At 43.6% G+C, this 15,995-nt stretch overlaps 1 protein-coding gene and 1 long non-coding RNA gene across 2 annotated transcripts in view; both read left to right on the top strand.

Moving 5' to 3' along the window:
* The window catches only part of LOC144109618 (uncharacterized), a 128,011-nt gene that overhangs the window by 90,950 nt on the left and 21,066 nt on the right, over positions 1 to 15,995 (top strand). The gene's annotated exons all lie outside the window — the stretch shown is intronic.
* Positions 5,426 to 6,672, top strand: LOC144111474 (uncharacterized). The gene is made up of 3 exons (XR_013310057.1): positions 5,426 to 5,586; positions 6,281 to 6,307; positions 6,642 to 6,672. It is a non-coding gene; the product is annotated as an uncharacterized LOC144111474 (long non-coding RNA).

Here is a 15,995-nt window from a genome sequence, read left to right on the forward strand (position 1 = left end):
TCATGGTTTAATCTGAAGCATTCTAACAGGATATGCTGCAGTTTGAATGCATGTAACTGTTTTACTGTCAAAATTCAGTTTCATTATTTCTATTGACTGCTCACGACAATGATGGCAATTTCCGTTTTGACTCGTTTCATTGGTCACTTCTTCACAGGGAACTGAAACAACAAGCTCGGGCACTGTAAGCTCCTCTTGGCAGGATTCTTTTCCAACATGTTGTCATGGATGGCATGCTCGGTAGTCCTTAGATACGTAATTTTTCTCGCAACCTGGTACATATCCTGTTTTTTGAGGAAAAAATTGCGGATCAAGGCTCAAAGCTATGCTGCCCTGACTTCTCCTGGTTAAATCAGAAGTATTCGAACTAGATTTACTGCAGAGTGATTGCATATAATTATTTTACTGTCAAAAGGCGGTTTCTTTTTCTCCATTGAATGCACACTTCTAAGGCAATTTCCGTTCTGACTACTTTTACTGGTCGCTTCTTCACAGGGAACTGAAACAACAAGCTCGGGCACGGTAAGCTCCGCTTGGAAGGGTATACGATCTGCCATGCTCTAGCTGCCGCCGTTCTTTTCCAATATTTTTTCATGGTCGGTAGCCCTTAGATACAGAATATTTCTCTCAGCCTGGTACACATCCTCTTTCTGTGAAAAAAAATGGCGGCTCAAGTCACTAAGGTATGCTGTGCTCCATTCCCCTGGTTTAATCAGAAGCAGTCGAACTGAATTTTCTGCAGTTTGATTGCATGTAACTGTTTTAATCTCAAAGGCGGTTTCATTTTCTCTATCGACTGGTCACGAATATGGTTGTTTCTGTTTTGACTCGTTTCTTTGGTCACATCTTCACAGGGAACTGAAACAACAAGCTCGGGCACGGTAAGCTCCTCTTGACAGGCTATACAATCTGTCATGCTCTAGCTGCCCCCATCCTTTTCCATTATTTTTTCATGGTCGGTAATTTTTAAACACATCATTTTTATCGCAACATGGTACACATCCTCTTTCTGTGAGAAAATAATTGCGGTTCAAAGCACTAAGGTATGCTCTCCTCGCTTCTCTAGGTTTAATCAGAAGCATTCGAACTGGATTTGCCGCAGTTTGATTGCATGTAATTGTTTTACTGTCAAAAGGCGGTTTCCAGTCCTCTATTGACTGCTCACAAATATGGCAGTTTCCGTTTTGACTCGTTTCTTTGGTCGCTTCTTCACAGGGAACTGAAACAACAAGCTCGGGCACGGTAAGCTCCTCTTGGAGGGATATACGAACTGTCATGTTCAAGCTGCCGCCATTCTCTTCCAATATTTTTTTCATGGTCGGTAGTTTTTAGATACATCATTTTTATCGCAACATGGTACACATCCTCTTTCTGTGAGAAAATAATTGTGGTTCAAAGCACTAAGGTATGCTCTCCTCGCTTCTCCAGGTTTAATCAGAAGCATTCGAACTGGATTTGCCGCAGTTTGATTGCATGTAATTGTTTTACTGTCAAAAGGCGGTTTCTATTCCTCTATTGACTCCTCAAAAATATGGCAGTTTCCGTTCTGATTCGTTTCATTGGGCGATTCTTTACAGGGAACTGAAACAACAAGCTCGGGCACGGTAAGCTCCTCTTGGAGGGATATACGATCTGTCATGTTCAAGCTGCCGCCATTCTCTTCCAATATTTTTTTCATGGTCGGTAGTTTTTAGATACATCATTTTTATCGCAACATGGTACACATCCTCTTTCTGTGAGAAAATAATTGTGGTTCAAAGCACTAAGGTATTCTCTCCTCGCTTCTCCAGGTTTAATCAGAAGCATTCGAACTGGATTTGCCATAGTTTGACTGCATGTAATTGTTTTACTGTCAAAAGGCGGTTTCTATTCCTCTATTGACTCCTCAAAAATATGGCAGTTTCCGTTCTGATTCGTTTCATTGGGCGATTCTTTACAGGGAACTGAAACAACAAGCTCGGGCACGGTAAGCTCCTCTTGGAGGGATATACGATCTGTCATGTTCAAGCTGCCGCCATTCTCTTCCAATATTTTTTTCATGGTCGGTAGTTTTTAGATAAATCATTTTTCTCGCAACATGGTACACATCCTCTTTCTGTGAGAAAATAATTGCGGTTCAAAGCACTAAGGTATGCTCTCCTCGCTTCTCCAGGTTTAATCAGAAGCATTCGAACTGGATTTGCCGCAGTTTGATTGCATGTAATTGTTTTACTGTCAAAAGGCGGTTTCCAGTCCTCTATTGACTGCTCACAAATATGGCAGTTTCCGTTTTGACTCGTTTCTTTGGTCGCTTCTTCACAGGGAACTGAAACAACAAGCTCGGGCACGGTAAGCTCCTCTTAGAGGGATATACGATCTGTCATGTTCAAGCTGCCGCCATTCTCTTCTAATATTTTTTTCATGGTCGGTAGTTTTTAGATACATCATTTTTCTCGCAACATGGTACACATCCTCTTTCTGTGAGAAAATAATTGCGGTTCAAAGCACTAAGGTATGCTCTCCTCGCTTCTCCAGGTTTAATCAGAAGCATTCGAACTGGATTTGCCGCAGTTTGATTGCATGTAATTGTTTTACTGTCAAAAGGCGGTTTCTATTCCTCTATTGACTCCTCACAAATATGGCAGTTTCCGTTCTGATTCGTTTCATTGGGCGATTCTTTACAGGGAACTGAAACAACAAGCTCGGGCACGGTAAGCTCCTCTTAGAGGGATATACGATCTGTCATGTTCAAGCTGCCGCCATTCTCTTCTAATATTTTTTTCATGGTCGGTAGTTTTTAGATACATCATTTTTCTCGCAACATGGTGCACATCCTCTTTCTGTGAGAAAATAATTGCGGTTCAAAGCACTAAGGTATGCTCTCCTCGCTTCTCCAGGTTTAATCAGAAGCATTCGAACTGGATTTGCCGCAGTTTGATTGCATGTAATTGTTTTACTGTCAAAAGGCGGTTTCTAGTCCTCTATTGACTGCTCACAAATATGGCAGTTTCCGTTTTGACTCGTTTCTTTGGTCGCTTCTTCACAGGGAACTGAAACAACAAGCTCGGGCACGGTAAGCTCCTGTTGGAGGGATATACGATCGGTCATGTTCAAGCTGCCGCCATTCTCTTCCAATATTTTTTTCATGGTCGGTAGTTTTTAGATACATCATTTTTCTCGCAACATGGTACACATCCTCTTTCTGTGAGAAAATAATTGCGGTTCAAAGCACTAAGGTATGCTCTCCTCGCTTCTCTAGGTTTAATCAGAAGCATTCGAACTGGATTTGCCGCAGTTTGATTGCATGTAATTGTTTTACTGTCAAAAGGCGGTTTCTAGTCCTCTATTGACTGCTCACAAATATGGCAGTTTCCGTTTTGACTCGTTTCTTTGGTCGCTTCTTCACAGGGAACTGAAACAACAAGCTCGGGCACGGTAAGCTCCTCTTGGAGGGATATACGATCTGTCATGTTCAAGCTGCCGCCATTCTCTTCCAATATTTTTTTTATGGACGGTAGTTTTTAGATACATCATTTTTCTCGCAACATGGTACACATCCTCTTTCTGTGAGAAAATAATTGCGGTTCAAAGCACTAAGGTATGCTCTCCTCGCTTCTCTAGGTTTAATCAGAAGCATTCGAACTGGATTTGCCGCAGTTTGATTGCATGTAATTGTTTTACTGTCAAAAGGCGGTTTCTAGTCCTCTATTGACTGCTCACAAATATGGCAGTTTCCGTTTTGACTCGTTTCTTTGGTCGCTTCTTCACAGGGAACTGAAACAACAAGCTCGGGCACGGTAAGCTCCTCTTGGAGGGATATACGATCTGTCATGTTCAAGCTGCCGCCATTCTTTTCCAATATTTTTTTCATGGTCGGTAGTTTTTAGATACATCATTTTTCTCGCAACATGGTACACATCCTCTTTCTGTGAGAAAATAATTGCGGTTCAAAGCACTAAGGTATGCTCTCCTCGCTTCTCCAGGTTTAATCAGAAGCATTCGAACTGGATTTGCCTCAGTTTGATTGCATGTAATTGTTTTACTGTCAAAAGGCGGTTTCTAGTCCTCTATTGACTGCTCACAAATATGGCAGTTTCCGTTTTGACTCGTTTCTTTGGTCGCTTCTTCACAGGGAACTGAAACAACAAGCTCGGGCACGGTAAGCTCCTCTTGGAGGGCTATACGATCTGTCATGTTCAAGCTGCCGCCATTCTTTTCCAATATTTTTTTCATGGTCGGTAGTTTTTAGATACATCATTTTTCTCGCAACATGGTACACATCCTTTTTCTGTGAGAAAATAATTGCGGTTCAAAGCACTAAGGTATGCTCTCCTCGCTTCTCCAGGTTTAATCAGAAGCATTCGAACTGGATTTGCCGCAGTTTGATTGCATGTAATTGTTTTACTGTCAAAAGGCTGTTTCTAGTCCTCTATTGACTGCTCACAAATATGGCAGTTTCCGTTTTGACTCGTTTCTTTGGTCGCTTCTTCACAGGGAACTGAAACAACAAGCTCGGGCACGGTAAGCTCCTGTTGGAGGGATATACGATCGGTCATGTTCAAGCTGCCGCCATTCTCTTCCAATATTTTTTTCATGGTCGGTAGTTTTTAGATACATCATTTTTCTCGCAACATGGTACACATCCTCTTTCTGTGAGAAAATAATTGCGGTTCAAAGCACTAAGGTATGCTCTCCTCGCTTCTCCAGGTTTAATCAGAAGCATTCGAACTGGATTTGCCGCAGTTTGATTGCATGTAATTGTTTTACTGTCAAAAGGCGGTTTCTAGTCCTCTATTGACTGCTCACAAATATGGCAGTTTCCGTATTGACTCGTTTCTTTGGTCGCTTCTTCACAGGGAACTGAAACAACAAGCTCGGGCACGGTAAGCTCCTCTTGGAGGGATATACGATCTGTCATGTTCAAGCGGCCGCCATTCTTTTCCAATATTTTTTTCATGGTCGGTAGTTTTTAGATACATCATTTTTCTCGCAACATGGTACACATCCTCTTTCTGTGAGAAAATAATTGCGGTTCAAAGCACTAAGGTATGCTCTCCTCGCTTCTCCAGGTTTAATCAGAAGCATTCGAACTGGATTTGCCGCAGTTTGATTGCATGTAATTGTTTTACTGTCAAAAAGCGGTTTCTAGTCCTCTATTGACTGCTCACAAATATGGCAGTTTCCGTTCTGATTCGTTTCATTGGGCGATTCTTTACAGGGAACTGAAACAACAAGCTCGGGCACGGTAAGCTCCTCTTGGAGGGATATACGATCTGTCATGTTCAAGCTGCCGCCATTCTCTTCCAATATTTTTTTCATGGTCGGTAGTTTTTAGATACATCATTTTTCTCGCAACATGGTACACATCCTCTTTCTGTGAGAAAATAATTGCGGTTCAAAGCACTAAGGTATGCTCTCCTCGCTTCTCCAGGTTTAATCAGAAGCATTCGTACTGGATTTGCCGCAGTTTGATTGCATGTAATTGTTTTACTGTCAAAAGGCGGTTTCTATTCCTCTATTGACTGCTCACAAATATGGCAGTTTCCATTTTGACTCGTTTCTTTGGTCGCTTCTTCACAGGGAACTGAAACAACAAGCTCGGGCACGGTAAGCTCCGCTTGGAGGTATATACGATCTGTCATGTTCAAGCTGCCGCCATTCTTTTCAAATATTTTTTCATGGTCGGTAGCCCTTAGATACATAATATTTCTCTCAGCCTGATACATATCATGTTTTTGTGAGAAAATAATTTCGGCTCAAGTCACTAAGGTATGCTGTGCTCGCTTCTCCTGGTTTAATCAGAAGCATTCGAACTTAGTTTTCTGCAGTTTGATTGCATGTAACTGTTTTAATGTCAAAAGGCGGTTTCATTTTCTCTATTGACTGGTCACGAATATGGCAGTTTTCGTTTTGACTCGTTTCTTTGGTCGCATCTTCACAGGGAACTGAAACAACAAGCTCGGTCACGCTAAGCTCCTCTTGACACGCTATACTATCTGTCATGTTCTAGCTGCCGCCATCCTTTTCCAATATTTTTTATGGTCGGTAGTCCTTAGATACGTAATTTTTCTCTCAACCTGGTACGTAGCCTGTTTTTGTGAGAAAATAAGTGCGGCTCAAGGCAGTAACCTATGCTGTGCTCACGTCTCCTGGTTTAATCAGAAGCATTCGAACTAGATATTCTGCAGAATGATTGCATGCAATTATTTTACTATCAAAAGGCGGTTTCTATTTCTGCATTGTCTGCACACATCTATGGCAGTTTTCGTTCTGACTCGTTTCACTGGTCGCTTCTCCACAGGGAACTGAAACAACCAGCTCAGGCACGGTAAGCTCCTCTTGACGGGCTATACGATTTTGCATGCTCTAGCTGCCGCCATCCTTTTGCATTATTTGCTCATGGTCGGTAGTTTTTAGATCCATCATTTTTCTCGCAACCTAGTACACATCCTCTTTCGGTGAAAAAATAATTGCGGCTCAATTCACTAAGGTATGCTGTGCTCACTTCTTTTTTAATCAGAAGCATTCGAACTGCATTTGCTGCATTTTGATTGCAAGTAACCGTTTTACTGTCAAAAGGCGGTTTCATTTTCTCTATTGACTGCTCACGACTATGGTGGCAATTTCCGTTTTGACTCGTTTCAATGGTAGCTTCTTCACAGGGAACTGAAACAACCAGCTCAGGCACGGGAAGCTCCTCTTGGAGGGATATACGATCCGTCATGTTCTAGCTGCCGCCATATTTTTCCAATATTTTTTCTTGGTCGGTAGTCCTTAGATACATCATTTTTTTCGCAACCTGGTACACATCCTCTTTCTGTGAGAAAATAATTGCCACGCAAGGCACTAAGGTTTGCTGTCCTCGCTGATCCTAGTATAATCAGAAGCATTCGAACTGCCTTTCCTGCTGTTTGAGTGCATGTAATTGTTTTACTTCGAAAGGCGGTTTCTTTCCCTCTTGACTGCTCAAGACTATGATGGCAGTTTCCGTTCTGACTCGTTTCACTGGTCGCTTCTTCACAGGGAACTGAAACAACCAGCTCGGGCACGGTAAGCTCCTCTTGGTTGGATATACGATCTGTCATGCTCTAGCTGCCGCCATTCTTTTCTATTATTTTTTCATGGTCGGTAGTCCTTGGATATATCATTTTCTCGCAACCTGGTACACATCCTCTTTCTGTGAGAAAATAATTGCAGCTCGAAGCACTAAAGTATGCTGTCTTCGTTTCTCCAGGTTTAATCAGAAGCATTCGAACTGGATTTGCTGCAGTTTGATTGCATGTAATTGTTTTACTGTCAAAAGGCGCATTATATTTCTCTGTTGACGGCTCACGAATAAGGCAGTTTCCGTTTTGACTCGTTCCTTTGGTCGTTTCTTCACAGGGAACTGAAACAACAAGCTCGGGCACGGTAAGCTCCTCTTGGAGGGATATACGATCTGTCATGTTCAAGCTGCCGCTATGCTTTTCTATTATTCTTGCACTGTCGGTTGTCCCTAGATAGGTGATTTTTTTCTCAACTTGGTACATATCCTCTTTCTGCGAGAAAATAATTGGTGGCTCAAGGCACTAAGGTATGCTATCCTCGCTTCCCCAGGTTTAATCAGAAGCACTCGAACTTGGCTTGCTGCACTTTGATTGCATGTAATTGTTTTCTTTTCCTGTCTAAAGGCTGTTGCTTTTTCTCCATTGACCTCACACGACTATGGCAGTTTCCGTTCTGATTCGTTTCATTGGGCGATTCTTTACAGGGAACTGAAACAACAAGCTCGGGCACGGTAAGCTCCTCTTGACGGGCTATACGATTTGTCATGTTCTAGCTGCCGCCATCCTTTTCCATTAGTTTTTCATTTCCGGTATTCCTTAGATACAGCATATATATATTTAGGTTGGTACACATTCTCTTTCTCTTATAAAATTTTTTGCGGCTCTGGGCACTGAGGTGTGGTGTCTTCTTTTCTCCTTTATTTAGCAGCGATCGAACTCGATTGGCTGCAGGTCGATTGCTGATAATTTTTTATTCAATTTCTGGTTTCTTTTTTCTTTTAATGCATGCAAATACGACAGTTTTTTTCTAGGTTCATCGGTCATTCCTTCGTAGGACAGGCGAACAAAAGCTCAAGAACGGGATGCTCTTTGTGGCAGCCTAGCCGATCCGTGATAATCTCGGTGCCACATTTCATTTCCATATTTCTATAGAGTGAATAGCCCCTAAGGATATTGCATTTCTTGAAAATATTCCCATACATCTTGTTGTGGCAAAATAATTGGCGGCTGTAGTTTCTGAGCTACGCTGTCCTCGTTTGTCCTTCTTTCTTCAGTTGCGTTCGAAGTGGGTTTGCTGGAGTTCGATTGCAGGGAATCTGGTACAGGCAACTGCCTGGTTATTTTCGTCGCTTCAAAGCGCGTAACTGCTCCATCGTCTGCTTTTAGTCCTTTTATTTGTCGGTTCTTCGCAGGAAACTTACACGACAAGCTCAAGCACGGTAAACTCCATATGTCAGCATAGCCGAGCCGTCGTAATTTTGATGCCTGTATTGTTTGGAATTATTCTTTTACAGTCAATAACCTCTAAATATATCGTTTTTGTATCAGATTGGTACACATCCTCTTTCTTTGTTGAAATAATTGGCTCGTTTAGGTATTGCAGTTATGTGTCTTAGTTACTCTGCTTTATTCAGCAGTGATCTAACTGGATTTCAGCAGTTCGATAGCATGGAATGTTTTACTGGCGATTGGCGGTTTGACAGGGCAGACAAGGCGGCGGGTTTCTTCTCGGAGACAGTCTCGGATACGGAGTGTGTCGATTAAGGCCTGCATAAAATGGCAGAATGGTGTTCAGGGTATACCGGGGAAGGGGGGGGGGGGCGGGGAGGGGCATGCACATAGAAGGTTGAATGAGTTTAAGCGAGTGATCTGATTGAATTCGAGACGTGCGGTTGTGAAAGCGTATGTTGTAAACATAGACGCGGTCTGAGATCATGTAATTTGAAACAGTGTACATTGACAGCATGTTGCTGATTCCTCCGTTCTTACAGTAAGCCTGTTCATTTAGCATTGGTAAGGCGATGAATGTCCAAAGCCTTATGCAAAGTAACGGCGAATTTTCTTGAAGTTGTTAGTGAACTGGTGAACACAGTCGTCAGTGATAACCCGTTCTCGTCAAAGGCGGAGATTTGTGAATTGGATCATATATGAGGTCACATGATATGCTGTAGTGGAGGGTAGCTGATTGTTCGGCATGGCTTCCCCATGGGAGTCACATTACGCAGACAAACCTTAAATATACTATACCCAAATCAAAAACGCCCCCTCTAGCTGTAATTTCACCACAAGCGAATCCAGAGCTTAGCTCAGCCAATCTGTTTTTTCTTTCGCAATTTTACATGAGTATCTTAAATGGGTGTCCGCAAAACAAGCGTCTTGTTCGAGGCAAAGCACTCTTTTTCATTTCTGTGCAGTAGAGTTGTTGAATCGATGACTTTCCGTTAGTAGCAGCACATAATCCAAACTACACTCCAGTACCGCGTCTCTTCTAACAATTAGAATAGGTTTAAACTAGAGTGTTATGCAGAATACATTGATGATATTAGCGAGTAATGAAGTGCTAGCGGCTTCACAACAGCACTTTTTAGCAACAATTGTAATCTGACTTACCTATGGAGGCGCGGACTTGATAAAATCCAATTTTGTTCCCAGGGTATCTCAGAACTGAACTGAATCTCTTATTTCATCTTTTGCTCCAAATCTTCTGATGATTTCTTTCAGGGAACAGAAACGACGAGCTCAGGCACGGTCAGCGTCTCGTGGTATTCAAATGCGGTACCATTTAAAATTGCCCATGTATTTTCATTCTTTTGAAACTAATTCGGAGCTTTACGGAATCACCTGCGCTGTTCTCATTTCTTCGTCCTTCTTCAGAACTAATTTGGTTGTTGTTACAAGGCTCAGAAAATTCTATATAATCAGGTCCTCTTGTCTGGTGTCTTAGTATTCACGTAGCACTACAAAACTTTTTTGACTCGTTCTTCATTTCGCTGTTCCTGACAGGGCACATAAACGACTAATCCAAGACTCCTCATCTTGATGGAAATACATTTCTATAATTCATCTACAAATCACTGCTTAAGTTCTTCTCATGAGCTATCATTCAAAATATCATTTTCCTTTCTTATCTTTCCGAAAATACTTTACATCATTAGCCTGTTCAGAAAGGCCTACGTGGTATATAGAAGTGCATTATTATGTAACAATGTAGGAGCTTTCAGAGCGTCCAATGATTTTTACGGATACTTCTGCCTACCTAACATCTGTGCTGTGAATGTCCGACACAGCACCTTCTATTCTGACTTGTGCTTTGTTGGGCTGCTTCACCTTAGGGATCTGAAACTACGAGCTCAGGCACGGTAAGACTTTTCTAGTTTTAAGTTCAGTTCTTCTCATATCAGGTTCTTATGAGCTCCTTGATCATCGCTTGCCTTACAACAATTAAGGCTTATCAAGATTGTATTACAGCGTGCTTTTATCGACAAAACATGCATGGTTGTTTAAAAGCGCCACTTTAAACGCTCTTATCAGTTAAAAGCAAATCAGTAAAGCAGTAGAAATATAGCAACTGATCAGTCCAGTCCTCTGCCCACATTCTTAGGGAGTGAATACCGTTGCTTCAGTGTCGAAGAAAACGATTTCCACAAAGAGGTGGACAGCAGGCGCAGTACCGCACAAACAAGAATGCGTAAAATGAAAAAGAAGAACGGTTGCGGACAGCGGAAGCTTTTCGTCAACGTTTGCGTTATTTTTTTCCTCACGGCGTGATTGAAATGTGGTGTCCACCCACAAAGTGAGATATTTATCCGCCTTTGTTTTCCTAAATCCCTGCGCGTGGTCACACTGTGAATAAAGCCGTACTGGGAAATACGCTCTCTGATCTGATTCGTGCAAGCGGTCCAAGCTCTTCCTCCCACAGTCATGCTCTGATATCGCACCTTTAGTTTTATTTGTCCTTTGTCATCAAAAATTCTTCCTACCTAACCAGAGCCACAAGTACAGTAATGGTGACCGCTACCTTGTCCTGGACACACCCCTTCTGCCACTCGGCGATGTGCTTTTGCATGACAGGTTTTTCGTCCGTACACTACAGTCGTTCCTAATGTACGAATACTTAGATATTGCTGATATACATGACTGAAGCCAACAGTCACCGAAACCAAAGAGCATAGGAGATGTTTTTTTTTGAAAATGAACACCTGGCGTACACTATTGTTCTCTCGCGACCCTTCTGCTTGTGGACGTGAACGGCGCCTAGCCTCACGCTGCTTGCATCTGTTTGAATTTCGGCTTCGCTGTTTTCGTCCAAGTGTCCAAGCACATGCGGCGACTGCAAAGAATGCTTAAATTCCTAGAACACTTCATGTTGCGGAGCTTCCCAACTGAATGGCACGTCCAACTTTGTTAGCAGCGCCAAGGGTCCGGCGATGCAGGAAAATTTTTTTCACAAATTGTCGGTAATACGCACAGAGTCCCAGGAATCGGCGTTTAGTTTTCTTATCCGTCGGCTGTGGAAACTGCGCGATAGCGGTGATTTTCTGCAGGCCAGGTTTTATTCTCTCATTGATTACGATGTGCCCTAGAAACAGCAGCTTCTCGTAAGCGAAATGGAACTCCTCTGGCTTCAGCGTCAGCCCTGATGACTTGTTTGACTCTAGCACGATTTCTAGCCTTTTAAGATGATCGTCAAATGTAGATTAGTAGGCCAAAACGTCATTAAGTATACGAGACAAGTTTTTCACTTGAGGCCCACCAGTACTGTGTCCATTAAACGCTGGAACGTTACTGGAGCAAAGTCCAAATGGCATTACCTTGAACTCGTAGAGGTCGTCGGGCGTGACAAAGGCGGCCTTCTGGACGGACGGACGGACGGACGGACGGATGGATGGATGGACGGACGGATGGATGGATGGATGGATGGATGGATGGATGGATGGATGGATGGATGGATGGATGGATGGATGGATGGATGGATGGATGGATGGATGGACGGACGGACGGACGGACGGACGGATGGATGGATGGACAGACGGACGGACGGACGGACGGATAGATGGATGGATGGATGGATGGATGGATGGATGGATGGATGGATGGATGGATGGATGGATGGATGGATGGATGGATGGATGGATGGATGGATGGATGGACGTGTGTGTGTGTGTGTGTGTGTGTGTGTGTGTGTGTGTGTGTGTGTGTGTGTGTGTGTGTGTGTGTGTGTGTGTGTGTGTGTGTGTGTGTGTGTGTGTGTGTGTGTGTGTGTGTGTGTGTGTGTGTGTGTGTGTGTGTGTGTGTGTGTGTGTGTGTGTGTGTGTGTGTGTGTGTGTACGTATGTATGTATGTGCGTACGTACACGTACGTACGTATGTATGTATGTATGTATGTACGTACGTACGTATGGACGGATGGATGGATGGATGGATGGATGGATGGATGGATGGATGGATGGATGGATGGATGGATGGATGGATGGATGGATGGATGGATGGATGGATGGATGGAATGACATGGTCCCTTTCAGCGACCTTGGTTGGCCAGTACTCGCTCTTTAAGTCCATGGACGACAAGTATCTTGCGTCGCGTAGGTGGTCTAGCGTATTGTCGATGCGGGGAAGTGGGTAGACATCTTTTGTCGTCACGCTGTTGAATAAGCGGCAATCGACGAAGAACCGGAGATTACCGTCCTTCTTCACGGGGATGACCGGAACTGCCCAGGTACTCTTCGACGGATGGATGACGTCGTCGCGAAGCGTTTCTTCCACTTCGTACCGGATGACTTGCCATTCTCGCGCCAACACACTGTAGGGTCATTGACGGAGAGGTCGCGCGTCCTGGTCTGTTACAGTGCGATGTTTGGCAATCGGCGTTTGTCGGACCTAATGTGATGACGAGAAGTACTCGCTGTAACTTCGAACCAGACTGTGGATCTGGTCTTGTCCGGCGGTAGTGGTGTGTTAATGTCGAAAACCGGCTCGTGATCTTCCTTAGGTGAAGCTTCTGAGACTCTATCGGAGAGGTCGAAAGCGTCGTGTACGTCGGATCGGTCGTCGAATAAAGCGATCGTGGTTCCTTTGTTGACGTTCCTGTAGTCTTCGCTGAAGTTAGTGAGCAGCACTTCAGCTTGGCCTTTGCGGAAATCGGCGCTGCCTCTTGCGATACCGATTCCCTTGGTCTAGAAGCAAATCGTGTTCCCCTCGATGATAGCGTCGATTTTCTCGGCTTCCGTGGCACCTATGGTGACGAGTACGCTTGAGCGGGGTGCAAAAATGAAAATTGAAACTTGGTTTTTAGGGAAAGAAATGGCGCCGTATCTGTTTCACGTATCGTTGGACACCTGAACCGCGCCGTAAGGGAAGGGATAAAAGAGGGAGTGAAAGAAGAAAGGAAGAAAGAGGTGCCGTAGTGGAGGGCTCCGGAATAATTTCGACCACCTGGGGATCTTTAACGTGCACTGACATCGCACAGCACACGGGCGCCTTAGCGTTTTTCCTCCAGAAAAACGCAGCCGCCGCGGTCGGGTTCGAACCCGGGAACTCCGGATCAGTAGTCGAGCGCCCTAACCACTGAGCCACCGCGGCGGGGCCCTAAGGATATTGCATTTCTTGAAAATATTCTCATACATCTTGTTGTGGCAAAATAATTGGCGGCTGTAGTTTCTGAGCTACGCTGTCCTCCTTTTTCCTTCTTTCTTCAGTTGCGTTCGAAGTGGGTTTGCTGGAGTTCGATTGCAGGGAATCTGGTACAGGCAACTGCCTGGTTATTTTCGTCCCTTCAAAGCGCGTAACTACTCCATCGTCTGCTTTCAGTCCTTTTATTTGTCGGTTCTTCGCAGGAAACTTACACGACAAGCTCAGGCACGGTAAACTCCATATGTCAGCATAGCCTAGCCGTAGTAATTTTGATGCCTGTATTGTTTGGAATTATTCTTTTACAGTCAATAATCTCTAAATATATCGTTTTTGTATGAGATTGGTACACATCCTCTTTCTTTGTTAAAATAATTGGCTCGTTTAGGTATTGCAGTTATGTGTCTTAGTTACTCTGCTTTATTCAGCAGTGATCTAACTGGATTTCAGCAGTTCGATAGCATGGAATGTTTTACTGGCGATTGGCGGTTTGACAGGGCAGACAAGGCGGCGGGTTTCTTCTCGGAGACAGTCTCGGTTACGGAGGGGTGTCGATTAAGGCCTGCATAAAATGGCAGAATGGTGTTCAGGGTATACCGGGGAAGGGGGGGGGGGGGGGCGGGGAGGGGCATGCACATAGAAGGTTGAATGAGTTTAAGCGAGTGATCCGATTGAATTCGAGACGTGCGGTTGTGAAAGCGTATGTTGTAAACATAGACGCGGTCCGAGGTCATGTAATTTGAAACAGTGTACATTGACAGCATGTTGCTGATTGTTTCCTCCGTTCTTACAGTAAGCCCGTTCATTTGGCATTGGTAAGGCGATGAATGTCCAAAGCCTTATGCAAAGTAACGGCGAATTTTCACGAAGTTGTTAGTGAACTGGTGAACACAGTCGTCAGTGATAACCCGTTCTCGTCAAAGGCGGAGATTTGGGAATTGGATCATATATGAGGTCACATGATATGCTGTAGTGGAGGGTAGCTGATTGTTCGGCACGGCTTCTCCATGGGAGTCACATTACGCAGACAAACCTTAAATATACTATACCCAAACCAAAAACGCCCCCTCTAGCTGTAATTTCACCACAAGCGAATCCAGAGCTTAGCTCAGCCAATCTGTTTTTTCTTTCGCAATTTTACATGAGTATCTTAAATGGGCGTCCGCAAAACAAGCGTCTCATTCGAGGCAAAGCACTCTTTTCCATTTCTGTGCAGTAGAGTTGTTGAATCGATGACTTTCCGTTAGTATCAGCACATAATCCAAACTACACTGCAGTACCGCGTCTCTTCTAATAATTAGAATAGGTTTAAACTAGAGTGTTATGCAGAATACATTGATGATATTAGCGAGTAATGAAGTGCTAGCGGCTTCACAACAGCACTTTTTAGCAACAATTGTAATCTGACTTACCTATGGAGGCGCGGACTTGATAAAATCCAATTTTGTTCCTAGGGTATCTCAGAACTGAACTGAATCTCTTATTTCATCTTTTGCTCCGGCTCTTCTGATGATTTTTAGGGAACTGAAACGACGAGCTCAGGCACGGTAAGCGTCTCGTGGTATTCAAATACAGTACCATTTAAAATTGCCCATATATTCTCATTCTTTTCAAACTAATTCGGAGCTTTACGGGATCACCTGCGCTCCTCACATTTCTTCGTCCTTCTTTGGAACTGATTGGGCTGTTGTTACAAGGCTCAGAAAATTCTATAGAATCAGGTCGGCTTAGCTGGCGTCTTAGTATTCACGTAGCACAACCAAACTTCTTTTGACTCGTTCTTCGTTTCGCTGTTCCTGAAAGGGTACATAAACGACTAATCCAAGACTCATCTAGCTGGAAATACATTTCTATAATTCATCTACAAATCACTGCTTATGTTCTCCTCACGAGCTATCGTTCGAAATATCATTTTCGTTTCTTTTCTTTCCGAAAATACTTTACATCATTAGCCTGTTCGGAAAGGCCTACGTGGTATATAGAAGTGCTTTATTATGTAACATTGTGGGAGCTTTCAGAGCGTCCAATGATTTTCTACGGATATTTCTGCTTACCTAACATTTGTGCTGTGAATGTCCGAAGCTGTGCTTTCTATTCTGGCTTGTGCTTTGTTGGGCTGCTTCTTCTTAGGGATCTGAAACTACGAGCTCAGGCAGGGTAAGACTTTTATAGTTTTAAGTTCAGTTCTTCTCATATCAGGTTCCTATGAGCTCCTTGATCATCGCTTGCCTTACAACAGTTAAGGCTTATCAAGATTGTATTACAGCGTGCTTTTGTCGACAAAACATGCATGGTTGTTTAAAACCGCCACTTTAAACGCTCTTATCAGTTAAAAGCAAATCAG

Source organism: Amblyomma americanum, chromosome 11 (genome assembly GCF_052857255.1).
Source record: "Amblyomma americanum isolate KBUSLIRL-KWMA chromosome 11, ASM5285725v1, whole genome shotgun sequence".
In the NCBI taxonomy this organism is placed as follows: Eukaryota; Metazoa; Arthropoda; class Arachnida; order Ixodida; family Ixodidae; genus Amblyomma; species Amblyomma americanum.